The following is a 22,597-nucleotide window of genomic DNA, read 5'->3' on the forward strand; positions in this document are numbered from 1 at the left end:
TCTTCCTTCCATTGGTTCACCCCTCAAATGGCTGCTATGGCTGGCGCTGCGCTGATCCAAAGCCAGGAGCCAGGTGCTTCCTCCTGGTCTCCCATGCAGGTACAGGGCCCAAGCACTTGGGCCATCCTCCACTGCCTTCCCGGGCCATAGCAGAGAGCTGGACTGGAAGAGGAGCAATCGGGAAAGAAGCCGGCGCCCCAACCGGGACTAGAACCTGGGGTGCCAGCGCCGCAGGCGGAGGATTAGCCAAGTGAGCTGTGGCACCAGCCAAAGGGGCAGTTTTCTATCCACTTATATGATTGCTTTCATAAAGAAAAAATGATTTCTTTCACTTTGTAGCCTGATGACATTATGATACATGCAGTTATAGTAGAACCAAAGTTCCAAAACTGTGTGTGTTTTTTTTTTTTTTTTTCTTTTTTCATCTACTTGAAAGGCAGAGCAAGAGACAGACAGAAAGGGGTAGTGTTGGTGGGGGGAGGATCTTCCATCTGCTGATTCACTCCCTAAATGTCCGCAACAGCCAGGGATGGACCAAACCAAAACCAAGAGCCTGGAACTCCATCTGTGTCTTCTATGTGGGTGGCAGGAATCATGCACTTGATTCATCATCTGTTGCCTCCTGAGATGCATTAGCAGGAAGCTGGATTGGACGCAGAGCAGCCAGAACTTAGTATTCTGATATGGGATGTGGGTGCCCCAAGCAGTGACTTAACCTGCAAAGCCACAACACTAGCCTCTTTCTTGTAATTTATTTTCTCCAGTTTTACACAGTGCACAGAGTTCTTTTGTAAGTTCACAGAATATGGAATTAAAATATAAGTTTGCTGTGGTGAAAAAAATCTGTAAATTCATGCACAGCTTTTTTTTTAAAGATGTATTTTTATTTATTTGAAAGGCAGAGTTACAGAAATGTAGAGGCAGAGAGAGCAAGAGCGAGAGAGCGAGAGAGAGAGAGAGGTCTTCTATTGCTGGTTCACTCCCCAGATGGCCACAACGTCAGGAGCTGCTGTGCCAGGAGCCAGGAGCCTCCTCCAGTCTCCCACGTGGGTGCAGGGGCCCCACTGCAGGCGGCAGTTTTATCTGCTATGCCACAGCACTGGCCCCATGTACAGTTTTTATAACATAAATTTCCATAAGTGTTTTTGAAGATTCCTAGTATTGTTCAGTTTTACTTTTTCCTCATAATTCCATGAAAAATGTGCTCCAAGCAAATATATGTATATATAGAAAAACCCAAATATTATAACATAGACCACTTATTACATATCATATATTAATTATAACATACAGGGGGCCGGCGCTGTGACACAGCAGGTTAATGCCCTGGCCTGAAGCACCAGCATCCCATATGGGTGCTGGTTCGAAACCCAGCTGCTCCACTTCCGATCCAGCTCTCTACTATGGCCTGGGAAAGCAGTAGAAGATGGCCCAAGTCCTTGGGGCCCTTCACCCGAGTGGGAGACCCGGAGGAGGGTCCTGGCTCTTGACTTCAGACTGGCACAGCTCCGGCTGTTGCGGTCAATAGAAAAGTGAATCCGTGAATGGAAGACCTTTCTCTCTCTCTCTGCCTCTCCTCTCTCTGTGTAACTCTTTCAAATAAATAAATAAATAAGTAAATCTTTTAAAAAATTATAATGTACATTATTTATCAATACATAACATGGCTCAATAAAACTCTGGTACAATCTGTACATCATAGGACTTCCTGCCATCCAATTTTTGGCTGCAACCAAAGCATCCTGCAATCCTCATGTGACTGATTCTAAAAGCAATAGTGGGATGTGTTCCTGCAAAGACCAAGATTTATTTTCTGTTCACAAAAGAGAGAGGACAACGCAGGCATGCGCCGGGGAGTCGCGTGAGAAGAGCACTACCATCCTCCTGGCTTCCTGATGGCCTCTCGACAGCTGTCCTCCTCTCAAACCTCTTGATGATCTGAGGTCACAGTCCCTGATGCAGAATTTCCACCTGTGGGAGCTTTTCCTTTTAAAAGCGCTCTGTTGTTAAGCTGCTGCTTGGGACACCTATATCACATATCAGAGTTCCTCCTCCCAGCCCCAGATACTCTGCATTTCACATCCAGTTTCCTGTTAATGTACCTGAGAAGCAGTGGCTGATGGCCTAAGTACTTGGTGCCTGCCACTCACATGGGAGACTAGAAGAAGGACAGGCTTTGGCCTGGCCGAGCTGGGTCTTGCAGGCATTTGGGGGATTAAACCAGAGGATGACAGATCTCTCTCTGTTTCTCCGTGTCCCTCTCTGTTTTTCTCTGTGTTACTCTGACATTGAAATAAATACATAGATCATTAACAAATAAGTAAGTGTTCCTTGGGGTGGGTGTTTTGGTGCAGTGGGTTAAGCTGTTGCTCAGAACACCTGCACCCCACATCAGAGTGCCTGTTCTGCCCCCACTTTGAATTCAGCTTTGTGCTAATGCACCTGGGAGGCAGCATATGATGGCTCAAGTTCTGAGTCTTTGCAACCAATGTGGGAGACCCCAATGGAGTTACTGGTTCCTGGCTCTGGCTTGGCTCAGCACTAGTCATTGTGGCCATTTGGAGAATGAACCAGAGGATGGAAGGTTCGTTCTCTCTCTCTCAAATAAATAAAGATGAATCAACAGTTAAAAACAAAAACAAAACAAAAATGTTTCTTAATTTCCCAGGGAGGATTATGACCTCTTAATACATTTGTTTAAATTTCTACTCACATGAAAAGGATGTTTCCTGCTGTGGCCCTTGGGAACTAAGAACACTTTGTGACTTCTTGTGTTCTACAGTCTCTGGCAACTGACTCATTGTCTGAGCCCTCTGAAAAGACAGCCATGTGGTAGACTCAACGGTTACAGCTCCAGCTTGCAACAGAAAGAGAAGAGATCTGTGCAGGCAGCCAGTCGGTGTTATTACAGCACGGGCTTGTGCATCAAACTGGGTGCCCCTCTACAGGGTGGGTGTTTAAGGCCAGATTTCCTGCCCACCGTAGTCTGCACCAGGCTCAGCACATGGTGTACTCTCTCTCACCTCAGCTTCACCTCTGTCCTTCCCAAACTGCTGCCTTACATAGTTACCAGGACTCCTCTGGCCCAACAATCAGTGGGCTCTTCCTCTCCTCTCCCACAAAGCGACAGTTCTACCAGAATCCAAATGAAGGACGTCCACTAATGACACTCTGTAACCAACGTCACCAAGCTGCCAAGAATGCTGAAACACACAAGAATGTTGAAACATACACTAATAGTAAGGCAATTAAAGAAAGCATGATAGATTCATGTAGATGTATGCTTTCTACTGTTTTCAAGTAACAGTGCACCTTATTCCTTTCCCTCTAAACATATACCACGGAAACAGAAGACACAATCTAAAAAACCAGCAACCTCCTACAAATTTTTAGCTAAGAATCCTGTTGAACTTGCCTATACATTAATCAGTTAAACAGTATAAGTTCATTCTTTCATTATAACTAATAGAAAAAGAGGTTTTCCCCTATGCATGTTACGCTCTCAGAGCAATCATAAAGGTGCTACACTCATAAAGGGATTTTAGGCAAATATGCCATGATAATTTGAAAATTATTGGGGCCCGCACTGTGGCATAGTAGGTAAAGCCACTGCCTGCAGTGCCGGCATCCCATACGGGCACTAGTTTGAGTCCCAGCTGCTCCACTTCCAATCCAGCTCTCTGCTATGGCCTGGCAAAGCTGTAGAAGAGGGCCCAAGTCCTGGGGCTCCTGCACCTGCATGGGAGACTTGAGGAAGCTCCTGCTCCTGGCTTTGGATCGGCACAGTTCCAGCCATTGTGGCTAACTGGGGAGTAAACCAGCGGATGGAAGACCTCTCTCTCTCTCTCTCTGCCTTGCCTTCTCTCTCTGTGTAACTGACTTTCAAATAAAAAAAAATAAATATTCAAAAGAAAAAAAATATTGCTGAACTTATCTGTCTCAACTGTACAATTAACATACAAGGGTGCTTCAAAAAGCTAGCGGGTGGCCAGTGCTGTGATGTAGCAGGTTAAGCCATAGCCTGTAGCATTGGCATCCCATATGGGCAGCAGTTTGAGTACCAACTGCTCCTTTTCCCATCCAGCTCCCTGCTAATGTGCCTGGGAAAGCATTGGAAGATGGCCAATTGCTTGGGCCCCTGCACTCATGTGGGAGGCTTGGAAGAAGCTCCTGGCTTCTGGCTTCAGCCTATCCCAGCACCAGCCATTGCAGCCATTTGGGAAGTGAACCAGAGGATGGAAGGCCTCTCTCCCTCTCTTTCCCTTTCTAACTCTTTCAAATAAATAATAAAAAAAATCTTTAAAAATTTAGTGGAACAATGGAATTAATAGTTTATCTTGATGTAAAAAATTGAAATCCATGCATAGTTTTTCATAATTTTCATTTTCCATTATAGTCTTTGAGAAAAGACAATACTTACTTATTTAATTTGTTTGAAAGGGAGAGAGAAAGAGAGAATGAGAGAGAGAGAGAGAATACTCCATCTGCTGGTTCACTCCCCAGATGTGAGCAACAGTTGGAGCTGGGCCAGCCTGAAGTCAGTATCCAACTACTTAAGTCATCACCACAACCTCTCAGGATGTACATTTGAAGGAAACAAGAATTAAGAAAGGAGCCAGGGGGCTGGCGCTGTGGCGTAGTGGGTAAAGCTGCAGCCTGCAGTGCCGGCATCCCATTTAGGTGCCAGTTGGAGATCCAGCTGCTCCAGTTTCCATCCAACTCTGCCACAGCCTGGGAAAGCAGTAGAAGATGGCCCAAGTCCTTGGGCCCCTGCACCCATGTGGGAGACCCCAAAGAAGCTCCTGGCTTTGGTTTGGCGCAGCTCCAACCATTGCAGCTATGTGGCTAAACATCTGCCTCTCCAAGAATTTTAAAAAGAAATAGTATGTATTTGTATTTACTTGAGAGGCAGACACAGAGGGATGGAGAGCTTCCATTCACTGATTTTACTCCCCAAATGCCTGGAAGAGCCTCTGGTTGGGACTGAAGTTGGGAGCTGGGAACTTGACCCAGCTCCCCGACATGGGGACCCAATTATGTGAACCTCCTGGGGTCTGTGCTGGCCGGAAGCTGGAGTCGTGAGCCAGAGCCAGGAATAGCACTCAGGTACTCTGATGTAGAATACGGGTGTCTTTGCCACTAGCTAAACACCTACATCTCTGTGAACTTTTTGAAGACACTTCATATACAAAAGTGTTTACAAACAAAATTAATGGCAGAATATTTCTATAACCTTACTTAAAAATGTCATCTTAACAGATATATACCTGATAGTAAACTAAACAGACCTGGTCTCAATGCTCCTTACATGATGTCAGCCATCACTTGGATATAGTTTAACTTGACTACTTATCTTGGAGAAACTTATCCCCCCCAAAACCAAACCAATCTAAAATAAAGAATGTGGCTGCTCAAAAAGAAAGAAAGAAAGAAAGATGGAAGTAGTTAGTGAATGCTAACATGATTCCAAATATAGATTTTTTAAAAAGCTGTAGTTCTAAGTTTCAGGAACTTTTCCATAAAATTCAAAGTATATACACATAAATCTATCAATATCCTCATTTCTGTTGGACATGACAAAGCATGTAATGAGTACAACCCAGAAATGTAAATATGGCAAAAGTGTTGACCACGCTTCCCACAGTACCCTGCACGCTGAGCAAGAGAACAACGGTGATGCAACACCGGGTGGTGACCACACGGTCCACACGTATTTCTAAGGAAATCACCACAAGAAACCACTTTAAAATGCTTCTGTTCTCTTGAGGTTTTAAAATGTTCACAAAGGCACAAAGTCTCCTTTTGAGGATTTGGAAGAATCTGGAAACTGCTAAGTTATTGAGCAATAGTAAACATGTCCATAAAATCAGGGGAGCCACCTTAGCCAAGCTTCAAGGATCTGTTGGATGATGCTAGTGGCATGGCTGCCAAGGCAGCCTGAAATGTAAGTGTGTGTGTTTCCATATGCATTTGTAACAGTTCTGGTCTTTTTTTTTCTTTCTTTTTTTTTTTTGTCTGAGGCTAGGATAAGAGCAAAAGCACATAGCATTTAATTTGAAGAAAGAAGCTTTGGGATGATGAAGATGAGGATTTTTAGCAAATCATTTCTCTCTGTGAGAAGACACAGAAAGTGCTAAGCATAGGCGCTGGTAGCAAGGTAACTGCCTCCTTAATTACATTTAGAATTGAAAAAAAAAATGAGCAAAGGGGCTAGCACTGTGGTGTAGTGGATAAAACTGCTACCTACAATACCGACATCCCATATTGGTGCTGGTTTGAATCCCAGCTGCTCTGCTTCCAATGCATCTCCCTGCTAATGGCCTGGGAAAGCAACGGAATATGGTCCAAGTGCTTGGGCCCCTGCTATTCATGTGGGAGACTCAGAAGAAATTCCTGGCACCTGGCTTTGGCCTGGCCCAGCCCCAGCTGTTGCAGCCATTTGGGGAGTGAACCAGCGGCTTGAAGATCTGTGTCTGTGTGTGTTGTGTGTCTCCCTCTCCCTCTTTCTTTATAACTCTGCCATTCAAATAAAGAAAGTACGCCTTAAAAAGAAAACCAAAAGAGCAAGAAGGCAGGCTGAAGGGGCTGGCTGGAAAGCTGTGAGAGGCTCCAGGGTGCGAAGCTCTCTGGTACCTGAAGTATTGTGAAAGACAGAGATAGGTCCCTAAAGCAGTGGGAGTTTAATCAACCCACTGATTACATTATATATATGCACTTTATTTTCTCAAAGAATTAGGCATGTAATGTATATACAAGCTATTGTGAATATATACAGTTTCAGATGGTATCATAAATATATTATTAAAAATTCTCTTTATAGTTTCAGATGGAGCAGAAACATTCCAGATCACTTTGGGGTCTATCTATATACATTCCTGACCAGTGGGTAGCGTGCACAGAATGCGCACTTCATGGTCACGTGGTGTGGGGTTGGCTTGCAGGTTCCTCCATCAATTGTTTAGGCCTGGGCAAGATCACCACCTCCTTGAGCAACCACTTCCTTGTACACAAAATGGGGATACCAAATGTATCTTACAGAAGACTGTAAGATCTGCTGCAATCACTGGCTGTGATGTGTCTGCCAGCACAGGGTATCCTGATCTCACCAACTTGTAACCATCCCACCAACTTCACCTGGGGAAGCAACATCTCAAAACCATCACCACCACCCCTCCAAAAGGGTCTCAAGAAAATAAACTGAGAAAGGAAGGAGAGCACACTCTACAGAGCACAGGGCTTTGGTTCTGACAGCCTGTGTTGGACCATCATTTCTGCCACTTACAGTTCAGTGCTCTTTTGTTTCCCTTAGTCTTTCTGATTTAGTAGTGTTTCAAGAGCAGTCAGGTTTACTTTATATGTATCTATTTATCTATGTATCTATCATCTATCTCCCTCCCTTTTATTTGCTGGTTCATTCCCCAGATAACCTTTAACATCTGGGGCCATCCCAGGCTGAAGCCAGAAATCCAAAAATCCATCTGGGTCTCCCAGTTGGGTGGCAGAGACCCAAGTATCTGGGCCTCCCAGGATGCACATTAGCAGGAAGCTGGATAGGAAATGGTGGAGCCAGAACTTGAACCAGGCACTCTGATACAGGATGTTAAGTGTCCCAGATAGGGACTTTGGCGCTGTGGCAAACACCTGCCTCAGCTCAGGGTTCTTAAGCAGAGTTTTCTCATCTACCAGAAGTGGGGGCATGTGGTGGAATAAGAAGCCCATGCCAAGATGGCCACTGGCAAGCGAGTATGTTACTCAGGAATGGCTTCAGAACCCACCTGGCAAAGGAGCCTGCCTGACAACAGGCAGTGATTGGTTAGGGCATAAACAGCCCCTTGACTGGATTGACCGCCTCAGCTATATCAGCTGCTGTACCAACTGAAATAAACGAGTCTGTGAGCTGCTCATCTCTGGCCCACTCTCACCCGACTCCTGGTGTCTGTGTCGTAACTCTGCGCCTCTTGCTCCCACCGTGCTCCTCCTCCCAGAATGAATCCATTGCAACAGGGGTAATGCTCTTGTCCAAAATCTCACAGAGCTCCATGTAGTGAGATAGCAAGAAGGTGTTTCCCACATGGTGCAGTGCACACTGAGGGCTTCATAACTATTAGTTATTTTCACAATTATCTTATTATCTCACATCATTTGAGTCTTAAATGAGGATCACCAAGAGTCTATGGGAAGTTTACAAGTGGCTTCCAGAAAAGGCTGATGGAAGGAGCTGACCATGCCTGGCTATAGGTCATGGATGCTTCTTCCTTCTCTCTTGTAGGCATCATGGATGATTCCAATGGAGAAACAGCAGAAGCTACTGTTGGAAGAAAATTCCCCAGAGGGCTCTTTTACTTCTGCACATTTTTTTTAAAGATTTATTTTATTTGAAAGGCAGAGTCACAGAGAGAAGAAGGGGGGTGCGGAGGGAGGAGGGATCTTCCATCTTCTGGTTCACTCCCCAGTTGGTTGCAAGCCAGGAGCCAGGAGCTAAGAGCTTCTTCCTGTCTCCCACATGAATGCAGGGGCCCAAGTACTTGGGCCGCCTTCCACTGCTTTCCCAAGTCATTAGCAGGGAGCAGAATCGGAAGTGGAGCAGCCAGGACTCAAACCGGCACCCATATGGGATGCCAGCACTGCAGGCAGCCACTTAACCTGATAACTATAGCACAGGCCTCTTCCAATTCTTAAATAACTCTGTAAGAGATGGTCCGAGTTATCCCTTTTTCTTGACAAATCCTAACCATTCCCACTCCTCATAATACACTTTCCCCCCAACTACCAGCTACTGTAACCTGTTGTTCCTGAATGTTCTAGAGGGATCCAACCATCTCACAGGACAACAGGGAGAAGCAGCAAAATCTGGAGTTTTCTGCTCCGAGCATTTGTGAGTGTTTTGTTTGTTTTTAAGGCACTGATCATTTGGCTCCTTTTTAACCTCTAAGAGTTGCAGAGTCACAGTCACATTTAGGTCACAACAAGAGGCAACTGAGTGGAATTAAAATGTAATGCTAGTTAGGCTGCCAGTTGCTATTTAACATTCAGACACGTACATTTGTTTAGTGAAACCCTATTTCTGCTTTTTACATCTGTTTGAATAAATTCTGTATTAATGAGACAGCACTGTCAACCATACTCACTCCCACAAGTTACAAAGCTTTACAACACCCTGATTAACACCCAGATGTATGAAATCCAATTTAGGGGAGTTTTCAAAGAAATTTAAAACTTTCCACAGCACAACTGAAATTTCCTGCTTCATCTATATAGGAAAAAAAAATCCGACAATTCTGAACAGCAAAGTACTGTTTCTGATGATTTTTTCCATACTGAACACCGCTATACAATATTTTCCATACAGTTTAAGTTTACAGAATGGTTCTCAGTTTGTGCCAAATAGATTAACCTTTTGCCTTCTAACCTTTATAGCTCATGTTCTGGCAGCAATGTCAAGAAGGTTTTATTTTTGTCTTTTCCCTTGAAAAATAAGAGATCCACACACCCTTTCACTGCCAACCCCATTAATATTTCTGCAGCAGAAAAACAGATTGATTTTTTCAAGTGGCAGCACAGAAGGCCTGCCATGATTTTTGCCCTACACTGGGAAACTGACGCTGTTTAGTTCTCCTTCCCAAAGGCATTATATTAAGTGTCATCTGTCAGATGGGTCACAGACATCTACTCTTCTCTTTGTAATCATTCGGCTCGGACCAAGAACTCAAACGTTATGAGGGCTGCAGCGCCAACAATTACAGCCGCGAGAGAGCCCCTCAGCCAGAGAATTAGGAATTCAAGCATCGGCAGCAAAGTGCACAGATGAAAGACGTTAAAGCGCAGCCCAGGGTGGCCTGCGGCGACTGGCCGTCCTCGTGTGGGAGCCACACAGAGAGAGCCAGGCCCCTCCACAGCCATCAGGGCCAGCTCCTGGGGCTGACAGTGCCCCTTTCCCCTGGAACACAAGCAAGAAATAGCTGTGGGCTGGGTCAGAGGCTTCATCCCCACAGGAACAAAGGGTGGGTCTGGGATGTGCTGTGAGCTTTAACCCTTCAATTTCCAGAGGAGGAAGTTGGGTTTTCATTCAAAGTGACACAGCTAGCCTGTAGCTACAGCGGGACTGGAAGGGTGAGTAGGTGTGTGAACTGCATTTCTGAGGCTTTGACATCTCAGAGTTTTGCTGATGCTGGAGGAACTTCCCCTCCCAGGGCTAGCTAACTTTTTGCCATTGAGGGCGATGTTCAAACACACCCAACCAATCCAGAGCACACAGTCCAACTTCCTCCTTTAGACAATCTTCCACGCACACCACTGTCCCCCTGCCTTAGTCACCCCAGGCCCAGATACCTGGCACCAAGGAGCAGTTGCCATGCCCTAAAACTTGGGCAAATATTTGAACTGGCCAATCCAAAACCTGCTGCAGAAAGGCTCCCGCCCACATTCTCCCTAGCTCCCCTGGCCTCCCGACCAACCCTGCTGCTTCCCTCGGGGCCCTGTGCGGCATGGGCTGCCTCAGGAATTGTGAGTATAATTAACTATCTTTTCAACTGACAACTATCTCTTGGTCTGCTGGCCACCCCATGCTCAAATAGCAAAACCCATGTTTTATTTTAAACTGCATTTATTTGAGAAATAGAGACAGTCAGGAGAGCAATTTCATCCCCTGACTCACTATCCAAATGCCTGTAACAACCAGGGCTGGATTGGGCTGGGCTGAAGGCGGGAACCAGGAATTCAACCATGTCCTCCCACAGGGAGTTACAGGAACTCAACTGCCTGAGCCATCATCACTGCCTCCCCGGGTCTGCTCTGGTGGGAAGCCAGATTTGGGAGCTGGAGCCAGAAACGGAAGCCAGGTACTATGATGTGGGGTGCAGGCCTCTTTACTGCTAGGCTAAACACCACCCTCAAAACCTCTATTTTAAACAGTCACTGACTCAAGCTTTTCCTGGCTACGGATATGCCATGAACAAAGCACCAGTACTGAACTAACTGCACTTACACTTGCTGCGAGGAAGAACCTTCTAAAAGTTTAGGCTGCATGACTAAACAGCACACTCTAGATCACAGATAACAATGACACAGTGAGACAAGGAAATGTCCAGCCAGGGGAGCACAACAGAAGGGGCGGGGTCAGAGCTGATGAGCCTCTAAGTTCTCTTCCAGCCTCTGTGATGCCCATAAAATAATCAAATCCATCAGGGAAGTGAAGAAAAAAAAAAAATAACTCCCACTTTCGACACCAGAGATCACCAGATTTCCGGGTAGGGGAGCGGAGGGATAACCCTCTGACAATCCGTGAGGTTGACTGCAGCAGCGGGGACCAGACAGGACAGAAGGGTCAGCTGGGAGGTGACTGCTGAAGTGCAGCCCAAAGTCACAGAGGCTTGCTGGCCCACGAGCATGGTTGGGGGCACAGCAACAGGGATGTAAGCAGGAGGGAAAGTGAACTTGAATTTCTAACCTCTTCTCAACCCAGGCGAAGAGTCAGGGCTGGGCAGAGGTTCTTACTGGACCTGCTCTTGAAACATCACCAGGGACAGGTCCAACAGCACACAGTAACATGCAAAGGAATCCCCCAAGCAGAGTATAATCCACATAGAAATGATAAATACATCACGGGCATATTTCAGTGTGAAAATGCTGGGCCAGGAGGTCTCTAGCTTCACGCCCAGAAGTACATTTATCAGAATGATTCGATTCAAAAGATTTTAAAGGACTTAAATTCAGGTGTTCCACGGAGGCTAGGACAGGTAAAGTATTTGCTGGTTCTCATTTGAAAGAGTCATTTTAAAATATTAAAGTTATGCAGAGGCAAGCTGTTTAAATCATTCTGTGATCAACAGTCAATTCAGAATAATTACATTTAACTTTCTTAGAATTAGACATCCTTCTGAAGTTGACCATCAAGACTGTCAGATTTAGGGTGAAGATTCTTAATGATGACCCAAAAATATAAATGAGGGCAGAGGGCTTTTAGGGAGAGAACCAGTGAATAAGACCTTTAGTTGCCTTCTATGTATCTGAAATAAAAAAATTTGAAAAATTGAAAAGATGTGGCAGCAGGCATTTAGCCTAGCAATTAGGATTCCCACATCCCACCTTCAGAGTGCCTGAGTTTCAATTTCTGGGTCCCAACTCCAGCTTTCTGCTAACAAACACCACCCTGGGAGGCAGCAGTTTTGGCTCAAATAATTTGGTTTCTGCCACACATGTCAGGGGCCCGCATGGTGGTCCCAGCTCCCTTGCCCAACCCTGCCCTGCCTATTGTGGGCATTTAGAAAGTGAACCAGTGGATGGGTGTGCTCTGTGTGTGTGTGTACATGTGCCTCTCAAATGAATAAATAAAAACAAACAGTAATTCTGGACTAAGCTTCAGGGCCTTCTCCAGGGTTTTGCAGCATCTCCTTTTGGGGGCATGGGTTTTATTTAGGTAGCATCCTATGCAAATGCTGTTGGGTAACCTTATTTTCTGCCTCCATGTGGTGACCCAGGAGAGTAAAAAATGACATCACTGGCCTACCCTCAAGAGGGACAATAGTTTCACTTGTTTTTCAGGAAATTATGAATCAGCACAAACCCTACACCTCCACTCCTTTGCTTGACGTCATTTGATGACATATAAATGGGTCGTGCAAGTGTGGGGCTGACCCATGACCTTGGTGTAATACATATAGGGACCTAACAAGCCAAGCTACAGGGTCATACACAGGGATTAAATATGAGACTTTCTCAGAAGTTGGAAAGGAAAGGAATTGAGGATGACCCCAAAGCAACAGTACCCACCACCACCCAAACGTGACTGTAGTCTTCCAATGTGGTGATGCCACCTTTCCAGTCGACCAGCCAGTAGACACTTAGTGCCTACTTATCAGCATGAAGGCAATGTGGAGAAATGAAAATTTTAATTATTAGACAATACTAAACATTTTTGTGATTCTCATGCTATCCACATTCACACCACTATCTTTCAGAACAGTGGCTGTTGTGCACATAATTCAAATGCAATGCACTGGTGTTGTACTTCTAAGTGTACAGAGTCTGCAGGATTTACTTAGAAAGGGCCCACACGACGAGCATAATGCCAGAAAGCAAAATTGCTACCTCATTGTGCAAATAAATAAATGCTGGGGGAGAGCTAAAGAGGAAGTCTTATAGACAAACACTTGCTGATATTTGATTTTTAAAAGCAGAAAGCTTTTACAGATGCCAAACAGCTCAGACATGTTATCTTGACAAAATATATTTTGATCGGTATTTCCATAAATAACTGCTAGTTTTTCCAACTTAAAAAAAGCTATTCCTTGTTTTTTCTTACTTTATACTTTGAATAGCCCATTTTCTTATTTCTTCTTATTATATAATTTGTAGGCAGAAAAATTAATGAATACAAGTAACTTGAGCATGAATATAACACAAATTAGGAGCAAGCAGTACTAGTTTATCTTATTTTCTAATGCAACTCTTTACTGAAATAACCAATAATCAAACAAGCCATACTTCTCTTCAGAATTCACAGCCTAGAACCCATTGAAAACAAACTTCAGTATTCAGTCTTGACTGACAAGTCCCCATATTTAAAATGAGATAATCAATAGTACATGAATTTTTTTTTTTTCTGACAGGCAGAGTTAGACAGTGAAAGAGAGAGAAGACGGAGAGAAAGGTCTTCCTTTTCTGTTGGTTCACCTCCTAAATGGCCGCCACGGCCGGCACACTGCGCCGATCCGAAGCCAGGAGCCAGGTGCTCCCTCCTGGTTTCCCATGTGGGTACAGGGTCCAAGCACTTGGGCCATCCTCCACTGCCTTTCCGGGCCACAGCAGAGAGCTGCACTGGAAGAAGAGCAACAGGGACAGAAACCGGCATCTAGAACTAGACTAGACTAGACTAGACTAGAACCCAGGGTGCCAGCACCGCAGGCAGAGGATTAGCCAAGTGAGCTGCGGTGCTGGCCAATAGTACATGAATTTGAATTAAAAAAAAAAAAAATTGAGGTGCCAAATCTAATCACATCTAACTTCTACAGGTTTGTCTTAGAACATAAAGAAAAATTACATTTTCCATGTCTTCTTTACCTACAATGTGAAATCCTTAATCAGAAACACAGGAAAGTGGCGCTAACGAGTTATAGCAGGAAATTTTCCGTTTGCCTCATGACTGGCAAAGCTGCTGTGTGGAGGAAAGCAGTACACCAAAGGCTGTTTTATGTTCTAAACTCTGGTCTAAACTTCTGCAGGTCACTAAGTTTGTTCTTAAGCAACAAGCCCAAGTTACCTTTGGGTTTAGGGCCCAGAACCTGACAGCACAAGACAGCAGCAGGCTTAACGAGCCAATGTCACTTGATAGTCAAACTTTGCTGCTGGCCTTGAAAGACCATTAAATATGCAAAAAGAATGTCCAGTTTCCAGTTTCTGTTGAGATGCCTGCACGGGCCAGTGTGGAAACAGCTGGGAGAGGGATGAATATATGGTGGGTGAGGGGAACATAAAACTGATTTAAAAAATCAATATATATCATATATATATATGATATTTTATTAAAAATCATATATATATGATATATATGATATTGCAGTTTCCAAATAATCATCACACAGGTTGTCTTATTTGATCTCAACAGTAATCTTGACATAGGCAGAGCGAGCCACCTTCTTGGTTTATAGTAAAGGGAGGGGTGGCTGGAAAAGGTTTAAAGTGCCACAAAAAGAGCAGAACTGAGATGCAAGCTGGTCTGGTCATGTGACCACCTCTGAGCCCCCACAAGTGAGTTCACAGTACTGTGACTGGCCTGGATTGACGGAGAGAAGCAGCCCACCAGGGCATAACCTCTCCCACAACCCAACCTGTGCTATAACCCTGCACCATAGTTCTTCCCAACTGGCCTGTCTTTAAAACAAAAAAACACAACCTCCTAGTATAAACATTTAAGGATGGAGATGCCACAGACTTCCCCCTTTCCTCTCCTCCTTCCTGCACCTGGAAGGCAGCTCCATGGCAGGATGGACCGTAAGCAGGTGAGCCCTTGAGAGGGGAGAGAGAAGTCTGGAGCAGGGGCACAGTCCAGGCCAGCCAGGGCACAGGGGCCTGAGGGCCGCAGCAAGGAGTCCACATCTGTTCTGAGCCTCATCCCTGCTTTCAGTGCAGTGACAGTCTCATAAGCTCACCCACAGGCTGCTCCGCATCCCTCCGAACAACACACACTTAGACTTAACATCCTCTTTTCAAAACACGGGCCACTTGTCGTGCACTCAGTCTGAGTGCTTCTGTTTAGAGAAACCCAGCAGGCTTTGTCTCTTTATAAGCATAACGTGGGCACACACATGCTTTCTGCCAGCATGGGTATATTCTCAGTGCAGAAATTTCCATCTGCACTTAACATTTCAATGAATTGGAATGAGGCGAGTATATAGGAAAAAATAATTAAACCTTATTCCCCTCTAATAACTTTTGACCTACTTGCTACTAAAGTCAGGGATGGGATGGAAAGGCTGCAGTCTGCAGGAGGCAACCTTTGCCTTCCCAATGCAAAGGCTTTAAACAGATCTGTGCCCCTTCATTATCAATGAGCAGTTAATGTGGCTTCATTTTCATGCATCCGGGGACTCCCCTTAAGTAGGCTGCTCTGGGCAGCTGAGACTGAAACCTAGACACTGAGTTCTTCCTCCCTGACTAAATTCCCAAGCCTAGGGAAGGAGGTTCCACATCTTCCTCCTTGAACAGAGGCACGTGAGGCCTGGGGACAACAGGAGTGCTGCTTCCCCAAAGCCTCAGTCCTCCTCAACCCCAGCCTTTCCCACACACGTGATGGGGTCGTTCTCCCCACCATCTCTCTGGCTTTGATAACAGCTCGATCTAAGAAAAATGTGAGTCTAGACTAGGCCAGACCAGGGAAGCTACTGATGATGTTTCGAGGAAGCTAAGGGCATCCTCCGACACGCAAGTGCTGCTTTACAGCTTATAAGGCACGCTCACTTTCACTGTGAAAGATGTGAGACTGGCCCCATGTCTACAGAAACAGGCTTCAGATCAGAGATCAGACAGCCTCCCCAAGCACACAGCAGAACTTCTTCAAAAAGTTTATGAAAAACGCAGGTAATGGGCCTCATGGTAAGTGTCACTTATGACCCCAGCAACAGCTGCAAGTGCCCTGGTACCTTCCAAAGCAGCTAGGTTGGGAGTGGGTGACGCTCATGCTGGCATGCCACCCCCACCCCAAAGCCCTCACTGCCACCTTGCTGCTGAAACTCGGAAGGAAGTCTGCTGGTACCTGGGGGTAATTTCCAGGACTTTTTAGCCTTTGAGCTGCTTCCTCAAGATAACTGCTGTGCCTGCTGAAGCTAAGAGTGGGCTGGGGCTTGGGCGAGCCAGTGCAGGAGGCTGGGGGATGCACGTGGCCTGGGGCTCCACCTTCTCAGAGACTGCCCCTGGCCTTTCTCACCTGTGGGGCAGTGGTGCTCAGACAATGCTTCACAGAAGTGCCCACCAGCAAACTCAACTGTTTGTCACTTGTTTTGTTTTGTTTGGCACTAGAAGGCAAACCAATGACTGGGCTGAGTTCAGCACTTTGCTGTTTTTCACTTTGGAGCGAGATCCTCCTAATGAACCAAGCAGACTCACTGATTTCCATTCTGGCCTAAGCTCTTGCTCTGCATGCCAGGAACGAAGCACTGGTCCAGGAACCAGCTCCAGAGAGTGCTGGTGTCCAACGGCCCTTGACTAGAATGCATGTCTTCCTCCATGGAAGCCCCTTGGGACATCCTGCTCTGAGCAGTAGGAGCACCCTCCTCCACGCTGCTGTCTCTGGGGCTGGGCACCAGCCAGTGCCAGACACCCACTGGGAGTCTGGAAGGCATCCCCTGTGGGTAAGGGGAGGGGGGCTACTGCGCTCTGCAGCAGTCAGCCCTCTCTGCTTCCTGCAGCTGGAGGAAGGCAATCAGGGAATGCCTGACAGCCTCAGGGCGCAGAAGCCCAGCACTTGCGGCTGGAATACCTCTAGTGCCGCCTGTTCTCTACCCTGACCAGCAGCTGGCCTGTTCTGTGGCTGCACAGCTCTGGATATTAGACAAACCTTCCTCTTCCTGACTTAACATTTCCCCTCTGTAACTTCTCTCTCCTCACTCGCTTAACGCTGGCCTTGGAGGCCAGAAATGAACACTTACCTTCTCTTCTAAAGACCCAGCCTAGCAAGAATTTGAACATGAAAATGTATACACCATAGCTGGTGCCGCAGCTCAATAGCTAATCCTCCACCTTGCAGCGCTGGCATACCGGGTTCTAGTCCTGGTTGGGGCGCCGGATTCTGTCCTGGTTGCTCCTTTTCCAGGCCAGCTCTCTGCTGTGGCCCGCGAGTGCAGTGGAGGATGGCCCAAGTGCTTGGGCCCTAAACCCCATGGGAGACCAGGAGAAGCACCTGGCTCCTGCCTTTGGATCAGCACGGTGCGCAGGCCACGGCCTTTGGATCAGCACGGCTGCGGCAGCCATTGGAGGGTGAACCAATGGCAAAGGAAGACCTTCCTCTCTGTCTCTCTCTCTCACTGTCCACTCTGCCTGTCAAAAAAGAAAAAAAAAAAAGAAAAAAAAAAGAAAAAAAAAAGAAAAGAAAATGTATGCACAATAAAACTGTAGATCACCTCTAAATCAGTTAACTGTACTTTAACAAGCCAATTTTCTTCTAAGAAAGAGGAACTGACCACTTTTCAAAATGCAGGAGACCTGGGCACTGGTAGATTTCCACTTTTGGGATTTTACATATTTCCAAGTCTTTGAAAATGAAGCTCATCTACAGCCGAGGGAAGATTCAGGTGCACAGATAAAAAAACACCCCAGGGTAAAAAAAAAAAAAAAAAAACACAGCCCTCCCCATGGTGGACCGAGCTGTTCGTGCTTCAAAACACATAAAGTGGCAGGAGCACGGGGTCAGGGAAGAGCAAGCCTGTGTGCTCCCTAGTGAGGAAGACTCACTTCCTCCCAGAACAGAGCACTGCGGCCCTGGAGTCCACCCTCAGGGCAGGCGGGAACTGCTCCTGTCCCACCGCCCAGGGCACAGAGGCAGACATCACGACACATGGGATCTTTCCGGAGGTCATTCTGGACTCACAGGCAGGTACTTCCTGTTGACACTGTGCTCGAACAGGCCCAGGGAAGCCACCTCCACCACCAAAACTCGATGACTAGGTGCCGTGCCAAGAGCTGCATCGTGCAGCAGTCGCTAGGACCAATCACTGCCCCTCCCCAGGCCTGGAAGAGGACTTCACAACAGGAAGCCACATGCAATGCCATAAAAACAGAGACCAGGGGCAGGCGTTTGGCTTAGCAGTTAAGACACTGGTTGGGACAATGCCATCCCTTATCAGAGGGTCTGGGTCTGAGGCCCAGATCCATGACTGAATCCAGTTTCAGCTAATGTACACCCTGGGAGGAAGCAGGCGATAGTTTGAGTGACTGGGACCCTGCCACCTATGTGGGAGATGTGGATTCTGGTTTGGACCAGGCCCAGCCCTGGCTGTGCAAGCATTTGGAGAGTGAACCACAAGAAGGGAGATGTCTTTTTTTTTTTTTTTTTAAATATTTTTTATTTATTTGAAAGAGTTATAGAGAAAAGTAGAGACAGAGAGAAAGGTCTCGCATCCACTGGTTCCCTCTCCAAACAGCCACATGGCTGGAGCTGAGTTGATCCAAAGCCAGGATCCAGCAGCTTCTTCCGGGTCTCCCACTTGTGTGCAGGGCCCCAAGTGCTTAGGCCGTTCTCCTTTGTTTCCCCAGGCGCATTAGCAGGGAGCTGGATTGGAAGTGGGGCAGCCCGGATTTGAACTGACGCCCGTATGGGATGCTGGCACTGCAGGCCAGGGCATTAACAAACTGAGCCACAGTGCTGGCCCTGAGATGTCTATCTTTAACTCCCTTCCTTTCAAATAAAATAAAATAAAGCACATTTGTAAATAGAGGCCTGAAGGCTCTCATCATCAATGAGAGCTTGACAATAGCTGGAAAAAGAAAGAAAAAGACACCTACTTCACAGAATTTGGAATTCTCTTATCCGCCCAGCAGAACTCTCTGTGATGATGGAAAGCTTCTTCCTATGCTGTCCAGCATGGCGGCCACTACTCACATGTAGCTGCTGAGCTGAACACTTGGAATGTACCTGGTGGTCAAGGAGCTCAACTTCCAGGTTAGCTTAATTTTAAATAATTTAAATGTTAATGTCCATACCCACATATGGCTGGTGGCTCCCACAGTGGACAGCGCCATATTAGGAAACGGTTAGCTTCACAGCAGTGTTTAGTTTACAAATGCAGCAAATACTTTAAGCTTTAGGTATCAGTGAGGCCTCAAGGTGACAAAATGTATTTTTTAAAAAATGAGACCTCCGTGAGCAGGTGATGTGGTGCAGCAGGTTAAGCTGTCACTTGGGATGGCTGAATCTGGCATCAAAGCACCAGGTTGAGACCCGGGCTTCTCCGAACTTCTGATCCAGCTTCCCACTGATGCACCTGGGAGGTAGCAAATGATGGCCCAAGTACTTGGATTCTCATCACTCACATGGGAGACCTGGCTAGAGTTTCTGACTCCTGGCTTCAGCCTGGCCTAGTCCTGGCTGTTGTATACATTTGGGGACTAAACCAGTGGATGGTCTCGCTCCCTGTTACTTGCCTTTCAAATACATAAATAAATCTTGGGGGAAAATATGAGATCTGTAGGCTTTTTTATACTGCAGGCTTTCATATATTTTATATTGTTTAAAACTAACTTTATTGAAGTATAATTTAGACAAAGTCTATAAATCTTAAATATACAGTTGTATAAATACGGACAAATGTGCACATCCCTGTAACCACCAGCATGGTGAACACAGACATAAGGCATTTCCATTACCTCCTAAACTTCCCTTACCTTCTAACCTATTCTGATCCATCCATCATTCTTTCTAATAGAGAAAGCTAGAATGACTTCATTCTGGAGACAAGCTGTGTGACTTGAGCAAGTCATATAATCTTTCTTTGTCCCAGTCCCTCCATCTGCAAAATGGGGCCAGTGATAACATTTACAACAGTGTACTTTGTGTGTGAATCATATGGTTTGACACATGCAGAATAGGTAGATTTGTGCCAGGTGCATGCTAGCTTCCCGCAAGTGTCTGCTGTTATTATCATCACTAACACAAGAAGTGGAAGCAATTCCCTATGACTGAATCTCTGTATTGTAAAGGGTGCTGGTGACACAGAACGCTGGAGGAATCACCTTTTAACATCACATTACCCCTTATTTTAACAGATGGAGTATATATGCAAATACAGACGGAATCACAGAGTGGTCTCAGGAAATCCCCTCACACTCAGAATGCACTGATCACGATCACTGAGACCTGTGCTGCACGGCAAGCCATGCCCTCACCACCTTGAGATTCACCTGCTGTCTCCCTCTGTCCTATGCCCTGGCCTTGGAATGCCCCAGTGTCCTTTACACTGCCCACAAGGAGGGGCTGGAGGTCAGTGGGTTTTTTTTTGTTGTTGTTGTTTTTTTTTTTTTTTTGCCTTCTTCTCCTGGGGTTGTCCAGGTAAAGTAGAAAATTAATAGAGAATGAAAAAAGAGGGGAAAAATCCCCACACGTGCAAGCCTTCCTCTCAGAGGCCACTAAGTCTAACATCTTAGCATATTTCTGCTAGGTTGGGGTCTTTTTTATTTTTTGCAATTTTTCTTTGCATATCAGGAAGATTATACTACACTTACACTATTACATTTTTAACTACAATTCAGCATACAAATAGTTCTGCTATCACAAACCACACGTTAAAGATGACCTAACATTCCACCTCATGGCTATGTCACTCATACTATGTCTTTCATATTCATATTCATAATGACTTTCCCCATTTTGGACTTTTAGGTTTCCAGTTTGCAAGGCCCAGCTGCTCCACTTCCGATCCAGCTCTCTGCTGTGGCCTGGGAAAGCAGTGGAGGATGGCCCAAGTGCTTGGGCCACAGTGCCTGCATGGGAGACCCAGAAGAAGCTCCTGGCTCCTGGCTTAGGATCAGCACAGCTCTAGCCACTGCTGCCATCTGGGGCGTAGACCATCAAATGGAAGACCTCTCTCTCTCTCTCTGTCTTTCCTCTCTCTCTGTAACTCTGACTTTCAAATAAATGAATAAATCTTCAAATTAGCCTGCTATAGATGTACTGAATTTCTAATCCCACCCACGGCTGCCTCGGCAGAGCAGACTAAATGATTTCACGGCCTCCTAGGGCCTGTGGGCTGGACGTTTCCCACCCTAGGTAATTGGGTGTGGTGAGTTAGTGATGGGAGGTAGGATGGACATCACCATTCAAAGGGGGTATTTTTACCCCTTAGGATCCAATAATTTTCTTTTCCAACTTTCAATAACAGAGAGTGAGGATCCAAGCAGAACTGGGAAAAAAAAAAAAAAAGGTTTCTGATTGAAAAGGCTATTTGGGAGACACCATTTTCTACCTGACTTGCAAAAATCTAAAATCTAAAAGCTTGACGATACACCGTGCCAGCATCACTGTGGCAAAATGGGCACTCGACCATTCATTCCTGGTGAGAATATAAATTAGCACAGCTCCCACAGAGGGCAGCTCAGCAATATCCATCAAGTCACACAGGCGGTTCTTCTCTCAGGCATTTATTCCACACCGAGACTCACACATTGGAGGGCACAGTGTAAAAGACAAAAAATAAATCCCTTGCTTCTGGCAGTGTGAGTGACACAGGGGCGAACCACGAGACCAGCATTTGAGCTGCTATTGCTCCTGTCCGCCAGGTCCTGTGCCCAGTAGGAGAGCTGTCCAAGCACATGTCTTTCAGGAGATGTTAAGGAAAAACTACAACATGCTTGACAGCTGTGTAGGAGACACACAGGCCTTGCCCAGTCAAGGAAGCAGGAGAGAGCGCATGCAGGAAGAAAGGCATTGGCTGAGGACGGGCCAGGCGGGTGGGCGCCCTGAGCGTGGTGGGGTTTCAGTGAGCTGTGGCCTAGAACGCCACAGACAAAGGCTGCACTTATCCGGGCACCAGTGAGTACTAACACCAAGCACAAAGCCGCTTCCACACGCTGTTGGCTGAAGAGGAAGTGTGCTTGTGCTGGTGTTTTATACAGACACATCTGACACGAGGCCAGTCAGCAACAGACAGACCGCCGCTGGAGTCCGTGCCCAATGTTCTCACTAGGGATGGAGACGTGATGGCAGTGACAGGGAGCCGGGCTGGGGCAGCAGGAGGGCCACCACCATCTGCTGTTGGTAAGGCAGTGGGATTCCAGGTGATGAGAATCTCGGGCCAAATCTCCTAGGAAGCACTGAAAGTGGTTCTGGCACCAAGCTGGCCAGGAATTCTCAGTGCAATCTTACCTGTCCTCTGTTAGAGTCTATTTTATTTCTTCCCCATCCTTGTAACTATGGTGAAGACCTTAATTCACACAGACTTCTGAGGGGCCTCACGGTGTGGCTGCTCTTGGAGCACAGCCCCCCAGCCCAGACGCCAGGAGTGTAGGGACCCTCCCTGTCTTGGGATCACAATTATGTCACCTGTCTCATTAAAGCCAAAGATAAGGTAGTTCTGAGGTGTTCTGGTAGAGGAGTGACCTCTTGATCAGGGGA

The 22,597-nt window shown here is 46.3% G+C and overlaps 1 protein-coding gene and 1 long non-coding RNA gene across 3 annotated transcripts in view; one reads left to right on the forward strand and one right to left on the reverse strand.

The window, feature by feature from the left end:
* The window catches only part of FAM171A1 (family with sequence similarity 171 member A1), a 139,209-nt gene that overhangs the window by 73,161 nt on the left and 43,451 nt on the right, over window positions 1-22,597 (reverse strand). The window lies entirely within an intron of this gene.
* On the forward strand, window positions 10,436-21,140 carry LOC133773837 (uncharacterized). The gene is made up of 3 exons (XR_009867973.1): window positions 10,436-10,503; window positions 20,254-20,467; window positions 20,867-21,140. It is a non-coding gene; the product is annotated as an uncharacterized LOC133773837 (long non-coding RNA).

The sequence above is a fragment of the Lepus europaeus genome, chromosome 14 (genome assembly GCF_033115175.1).
Source record: "Lepus europaeus isolate LE1 chromosome 14, mLepTim1.pri, whole genome shotgun sequence".
Classification (NCBI taxonomy): Eukaryota; Metazoa; Chordata; class Mammalia; order Lagomorpha; family Leporidae; genus Lepus; species Lepus europaeus.